Here is a 7,548-nt window from a genome sequence, read left to right as displayed (position 1 = left end):
CAGTGAGGACTCTAATTGGACGATGAGAGGTGTCCGAGAGGCCCGCCGAGGGTGTTTGGTGTATGTATGTGTGTGTGTGTGTCAGCATTTCGATTTTCTCGCAGCATCCCTCTCTCTTTTCTCTCTTGTTGTGAGGAGGAGGAGGAGGAGGAGGAGGTGTCACCGCAGTTACGGTTGCCGGCGGTGACAAGACAGCAGCTGTTCTCTCTCTCTCTCTCTGTCTCCCCCTTTTTCTCTCTCTGTCTCTCTCCCTCCTCATCGGTCCGGAGGAACGAAACTCAGGGGAAATCATCACTATGTTTACTCCGACCCCCCTCCCACGCCACCCACCATTTCTGTCCCATAACCCCCTGCTGCCCCAGCCCCCTCTAACCCCCCCATATTTCTGTTTTCCGCCCCATGATGGTGGTTGTTAGACAGATAGACAGCAACACCCCTCCGCTAACCCGCCCCTCCACTCTCTCTCTTGTAAATTTGTGACCTCCGCTACCATTCGAAGAAAAGAAGAAGGAAGAGATAGCGGTGGAAAAATGGCTGGCAATTGGTGCTGATGTGAGGAAGGAGGAGGGGGGGGGGGAGTAAAGGCCAGACAATTGGTGGTGAGGGATGTGAGAGAGGGAAGGAGAGGGGGGGGAGAAAGAGGCCTTGAGAGGGCGATCAATGCGATGTTCACCTGCCGTCCACCTCCCCAATTTAAAGAGAAGGAGCACTAACGATTTCCCTGGCCAGCTCCTCCCGACTGATGGAGCCCGAGAGGAGAGGAGGCGCAGAGAAAGTAGAAAAATTAGGCTTCAGAGCAGCAATGCATATAGATGGGAGCGATGCTGTCGGAAAATTAGCTTTTAATGGAGGAATGCATGTAGTTAAGACAGAAACAAAGGAGGAAAATGGCTTTAAATATGTGTGCAGTGAGAGAAGAATTATAGGGGGAAAAAAGGGTTTTAATGCAGGACGGGAGCAAAATTACTGGACAATTAGGTGTTAATGGTGAAACGCATACAGAGAGAGGAATTTAGGTGTAATGTAAAAGTGTATATAAGAAGGAAAGAGTAGAAAATTAGTGTAAGACTGTATATAAATGGGTCAAAGGCTACTGGAAAATGAATGTGCATTGTTAAGCAAGAAGAAATAGGTTTTACCATAATTAACCCAAATGTAAGATACACTATAATTAAGAAAATAATAGTAAGAGTATTGCATGACTGCACACAGGCACAAAACAGTTTAACAGTGAATTTCACAGTAAAAAAAAAAAGGGAACATTAGTTTGCATTTCTTCTTTTAATACATGTTAAAAAAAAAACAACCTTTGCATAATAAGTAATGAAATGTGAAACAGATGATAAAAAATATGTTGCTAGTTATTGATTTATGCTAACATAATTTAGAAAAAACAGAAACTTTACATTCAAATGAACACAGAATGAAATTCAAAATAAAGGTAAAGTTGTGAAGGTCATAAATAAAGTTAAAAGCTTAGATTTCATACAGAACTGTGTAAAAAGTAGAACCTACCACTCACTGATACTGGGGGGAAAAAACAATATCAACAGCGTGTCAAATGCCTGTACTTGCTGTATTCTTACCATTAATGGTAGACGTAATAAAGGGCCACTAACAGTGCTACTTATGGCTACTACTGCTATGACTGAATATTACAGCCCTTTGCTATCTCTATTAAAATCAATTCTACTACAGTTTCTATTTAAACAGCTAATACCTGTTACCATAAATATACGTACACGCTTTGCTACCTTACATCACTACAGTATTTAAAACATGTCAAATAAGCAGTTTTGTTCTTTTTGGGACCTCTGCATCATTGCCCGCATCTTCAGTTTGTTCACCGTGTTCAGTACTAGCTAGCTAGCTACATCCGTGAAAAGCAGCAACAGGAAAATGGACAGGTTGTTTTAAGTTGACTCACAGATTTATCAATTGTTAAAATGGCGTATTGCTTTGATCGTCACGACAAACATAAAAATGAACTGCTCCTGGTACCTGCTGCTACGACTTTCATGTCAACTGATGACAGATTGGATGGATTTGAATCAGCTAACATGGTGCAACACATTGGTAGACAGAATAATGAAGTGAAATTAAATGGCAATTCAATCTGCTGGTGAACAAATTTTTATTTCAGCTAACAAAAAGATCACTGTCAAAACTATTGAGCAATGAAAGTGTGTACTTTCTGAAATTTTGTCCCAGTTAGAGCCCAACAGCTAACATTTTTCAGCCAGAATGAGGGACGAATCCTCAACGCCACTTTTCTAAGAAATAAAGCTGACTGGCTAGTGTGCATGACATAACATTTGTTAGCTAGCTATTACAGTCCCAACCCATTATGTTTTCACTTCTCCATTTTGACAACAACACTGCTCATGGTGCCTTTATCATTAAACGATATGAAGGAAATGTATTGCAATGAATTTCACAATGGCTGTGTCCAAAAACGACACAAAAATTACACAATAGTTCATAATGTCAGTTGCCCTAAAATGACATATTGTTAAGAATACAGCAACAAGTGGACCCATATGCAACACACTGAGACAGAGAAGAAGTTTAAGAGGATTTATTGCAAAAACTTGGATCTATCGATATGAATGAAGGTGAGGTGGTGGGCGGGAGAGGCAGGAGAGCACTGGGGGGCTGAAGGCAAGCTGAGCAGAGCGGAGCAGCAGGGAGCGAGTGAACCTGTGGCTGAGCAGGCACGAGTGGAGCTTGAGATGGCGATGGAGAGTGGGCAGGCAGTCAGGTGCTTGGAGGGAAGCAGAGCGGTGAACAGGTAGACAGAGAACGGGGTAGTGAGCGTGGCTGAAGAGGAGTCTTGGCAGGCAGGTTAGATGACTGTTGAACGGAGCGAGCTGGCTGGCACACGAGGAGATCTGGAAGCACACGGAGACGCACTGGAAAGTTGACCTAAGTATCTAACTACCACTATGGGTGACGACATGATCTGGAAAGACTAGAAGTTGAGCTGAGGTAGATATACTGTTGAATTGATGAGGTAATGATGAGCAGGTGTCTTTCAGTCTTTCATACATTGCTGTTTTAACACCATAAAACATGTAAATCAGACATCTGTGGAGTTGGTGGAAGGTGTGTTTTTTCTCTTTTGATGGAGCTAAGCTAGCAGTTTCCCCCTACTTCTAGTCTTTGTGGTAAGCTAGGCTAAAAACACCTTGACTCTTATCTGACTTTTCATAAGATCACAAACAAGCTTGTTTTAAAAAATGTCAGACAATTTTAGTAGATACCTGGCAGCCAGTCAAAAATGAGCTGTGTCCTCCATGGCTGTGATATAAATACAGTAACATCTCGAGGTTCTTTTCCATGTATGTCGATATATAATTTAGTGCAGCGTTATTCTCAGTCTGTACTGTTCTACAGATGTCAATATGTCCGTGTAGAAATGTCAGCAGACTAATTCCTGGGCATTTATTGGACCTGGTGGCCTCAGTGATTCTGAATTTGAATTGACTGTGTGTCATTGTCATAATATCAAAGCTACAATAAGACACACTGATATATCTGACGGCCCCTCCTCCTCCCCGCTATTCCTCTGACACATGTGACTATTCATGTTCCCGCTCTCCTGCCCCCGACCTGTCAGCCCTGTCAATATGATTATTCTTCTCCCTAATTGCAGTCAGAGGAGGAGGAGGAAGGAAGGAACGAGGTGGAGGAAAAGAAGGAGAAAGTGATAATTGTCACTGTAGAGGAGGGCGAGACTCTCCGTCGTTACTGTCAGGTCAATATGGCCGACATGGTGATGGTGGTAAGGAGAGCGGAGCTACACATAATGGGAGTGTCGTTAATGTGGTGGAGGAGAGGAGACAAAGAGAGGATGATCTTTCAGAGACGTTACATGTTCTGTACTGTGAACCACTGAGAGCTGCCCAGCATTACTGTTGGAAAGCAAATTTTACTTCGATAGAAGTACTGTTTCTTGACCCCAGGCTGTATATAAAGGTGGACGCAGGATGGTTTAAAGCTCAGAGTTGCAGCTAATGGTTAGCGTCATCTTTTCTGTTTGGAGCCAAGACCTTCCAGATAGGGGGTGTTGCCTTTAACCTACCTCAGACCCAAGCTAACGCTAGCTTACTGGGAACACCGAGCGGTGCACACTGGGGCTAACATTAGCTCCTTTAGCTAACGTAACAATCAAGTAACATTAAACTTAGTGAAATATTGTAACAATAGTCCAACTCAGTGCGAGACCTGGAGCTGAGGACAGCCAACTGTCAATCACAGCTTACAGCTCACAACGCCTACATGGCAGACATCAAAGCAACAATAAGTCTTCAAATCTTATTAACGGATCAATAATTTCCAAAATGTCCATCATCACCCTTATTAGAGGGCCTGAATTTATAGACTGAGACCATAGTGACTCATTGAAAACAATGATTGACTTTGTATTTCTGGAGAGAAGTTGAGGACTTTTGAATGGCAGTCAATAGGAGCATCTAGCGGCCGTCGGTGGCACTTTAAGGTATTTCCGCATTGACTTCAGAATCAAGTCGTGGTAGTTGCTGCTTGTTATTGACAGATTTGATTTTAATTCAAGTAAAACTAATCTAATGGAGGTCAGATTTGAGACTTTGAGTTAAGTCAAAATTGAGGACTTGAGACCTGGCTTGGATGTGACAGCTGTGAGACCAACTTCGTCCCTTCTGCGTTTCAGTTCAAGTTGATTCATTTACACATGTGCTTGTACTGTATTTACAGAAGCTGCCTCTGCCACAGTACAGTGCAGAAGATAGAGACACCTCCAGCCTGGACAGCAGACCCTCTACTGTGTATGTCCACTCTGTCACAGTCTTTGAAAGAAATGTAGAGATGAGCAAAAGTTTGAATACTCTCAGAAATTATAAACATTTATATTTTAATGAATATACTTGTCACACGAGCAGACCTGGCTGTGATTCCTCTCTTCTTTTTCTCAGTATTAATGTGAAAAGTTAACTCCATATTACATGTCTAATTGTTTGAATGTAATGTACAGTAACAACATTAAAGCCAATGTAATACAAGGCCAGTTGACTTGTCATCATGGATTATTATTACATTGTAAGTTGATATGGACAGCATTAGATAATTTTCAATAAACGGTTGCAAATAATTGATGTTCAGGTTCTCTGCAACCATGTAAACCGTACTCATAAGTTATATCTGTCACATTCAACACTTAAGTACAGGTAGTGTATGATATGAAGGAAAAAACACCACATCAGAATTGTATAGAACAAAACTTTATTTTACAAAAGGAGCATGTGATGGACTAAACTAATATCCAGCAGCCACATCCCAACACCTGGATGCTTCTGTCTGAAAACAACTGAACAAGCTGATGCTCCCGTGAACACACCGACGCAGGGCGCCATCACGCTGTCTCTCCTGGCTGGGCAGACTGAGAGGATGATGTTCATCTAAGGAACGGTTGCTGGATGTCCTGCAGCTTCTGCTTCATTCCTGCATCAAGCTTCACTCTCTTCAGACGCCCCGTGTTGCTGCTGTAGTCGTCATCACTCACCGTGATGCAGCTCGCTGCGGGCTGTGGGCCTGTTGATGGACAGAAGTATAACACAAGATGTTTCAAAGTTTTTACATATTTCATGTAGGTAGGGTAGTTGTTCATGAGTAAATATATTCTAAAATATCCTTAAGCTGGACTGGGTCTTAAGTATTGTTCAGTTATATCACTGGTTATCAACAGCAAGTGTCAAGCGTCCAGCACATACACACGTCCCCACCTCACATATACATTCAAACTCACATTGTAAGCAACCCCAACCTTCCAAGGCTACAGCGTTACTGACCTGCATTACTCTGAAAGAGTGTAGAGTAATGGTTAAACCAAGTGAACTATTTTTACAGTAATACACAGGGCTGTAGATGAGACCAAACACACATAAACACAATTTACATTCCTGCTGCAAATGCAATATATTGGTTTCACTTTGCATTACGGTAGGAAGTGGAGATGTGTCGTCCATCTTTATATACAGTCTGTGCATGTAGGTAAGAGAAGGTTAGCATAGTTGGCTTGTGTCATGTAGCTTTGATAGGAATCGGTTTCTTCTATCTGGTTCGCCCAGCTGACCAATCCGGCTTCAGACTGATGTAAGGACCACCCACCCAATTAACATACAGAAACAGGGACATGGGGAGGAATCGGAGGATGGGTGCTACGCTTCCGTAAAAGCACCAACTCGCTATCACGGGCCAGGATGGAACTATATACGGTTATAGGCACTCCTCGCTCAGGTCGTGCGCAACAAGGAATTGCAGCAACTACTTAGCCAATTATACATAAAAACCCTAATAGTCGCTAATGGGGAATGTGGAAGATCTGCCTGTGATGCAGAGGCTGAGGAAGAGCAGGCATCACACGCCGCCTTCCCCATTAAGATGTTAAAACCATAGTCTAACTTGTATTTCAGTAACACAATTCATCCATGTTTTTGTGTTAGTTTATCGATAGTTGTACGCTAGCTAACACCGTGACTCTAACACTGACTTCACTGCTAAAGTACAGAAATTATTCTTCTAGCATTTTGGCAGTTACCATGCAGCTTCAGATGCATTACCACCACCATGCAGACTGGTTTGCATTAGCATGGTCAACCAAGCAGTCGGATATGTAATCTGGCTAACGGAGATACATATGCTGTATGTGTAAATAAGAGTGTCTTAAATCTCATCAGGATTTTATCCAGATTAGAGACATTTTAAACGAATGCCTGAAGTTTAAATGGGGCCAAATATGCTCAATGTTGTTCAGAAACTTTGTGCTCATACTTGACTGGTTTTAACAACTGTGCTCTTTACTTTCTGCAACTCTTTTTGCATCTGTATTTCCTCAATAGTGAACATTATCAGAAGGCAAACCACAGCACCTGCTGCTTCACCTGCTTCACAAACCTCAGGGGAAAAGTGACAGAGTCAACGTGGTTATTTAAAAAATGTATCACCGGCTTTCAAAACTGTTAAATTAATTGTTCATCAGTGTCATCATTTTAATAGTCAGCATTTATACCTGACAGACTTGCAGGCTGACTAAAGCTCATGAAGCCTTGTGTCTTGGAGGGAAGACAGCTCTAACAAATTATGTGTTCTGTAAAAGTTATAAAGCTACTTTTTAGAAAAAGGAACAGTGTTGGATTACAACTTCAAAAGGCCGAGAGGTCTGAGTTCAAACTACAGTAGATTGTTTTACTGCAGACCATTTTCCAAAGTTTTCAAAATGATTTCTAACCTTCCAGGCACAGATAGCGTGAACTAACAGCATGTTGAAAGAAGCACATCAGCAGCAGCAGCAGCTTCAGTCCTCCCACTGGGACAGTTTAGGCACAGTCCTGCTGTGTGGTAACCCAACATTTTGGCAGCACTCATAGTCTAACACACTATCACTGGAGTAATGCAAAAGAAAGAAAGTAGACTTGAAGCTTGGAAAGACACTTTGGGTCATAGTTGTGCATGTGTAGCATGAATGAAAGGTGGGATGTTATGTTGCCTGTGTGTTTGTATCTTTAGGCA

At 42.2% G+C, this 7,548-nt stretch overlaps 1 long non-coding RNA gene across 2 annotated transcripts; it reads left to right on the top strand.

The window, feature by feature from the left end:
• Nucleotides 1-2,884: 2,884 nt before the first annotated feature.
• LOC137169850 (uncharacterized) lies at nt 2,885-5,135 on the top strand. Of its 2 annotated transcripts, none has more exons than XR_010924554.1 (2): nt 2,885-2,988; nt 4,738-5,135. It is a non-coding gene; the product is annotated as an uncharacterized lncRNA (long non-coding RNA). The 2 variants fall into 2 exon arrangements; XR_010924555.1 differs by lacking the exon at nt 2,885-2,988 and adding an exon at nt 4,087-4,501.
• The last annotated feature ends 2,413 nt before the right edge of the window (nt 5,136-7,548 follow it).

The sequence above is a fragment of the Thunnus thynnus genome, chromosome 2 (assembly GCF_963924715.1).
Source record: "Thunnus thynnus chromosome 2, fThuThy2.1, whole genome shotgun sequence".
NCBI lineage: Eukaryota > Metazoa > Chordata > Actinopteri > Scombriformes > Scombridae > Thunnus > Thunnus thynnus.
Note: the sequence above shows the minus strand (reverse complement) of the source record. Positions and strands in the feature narration are given on the sequence as shown.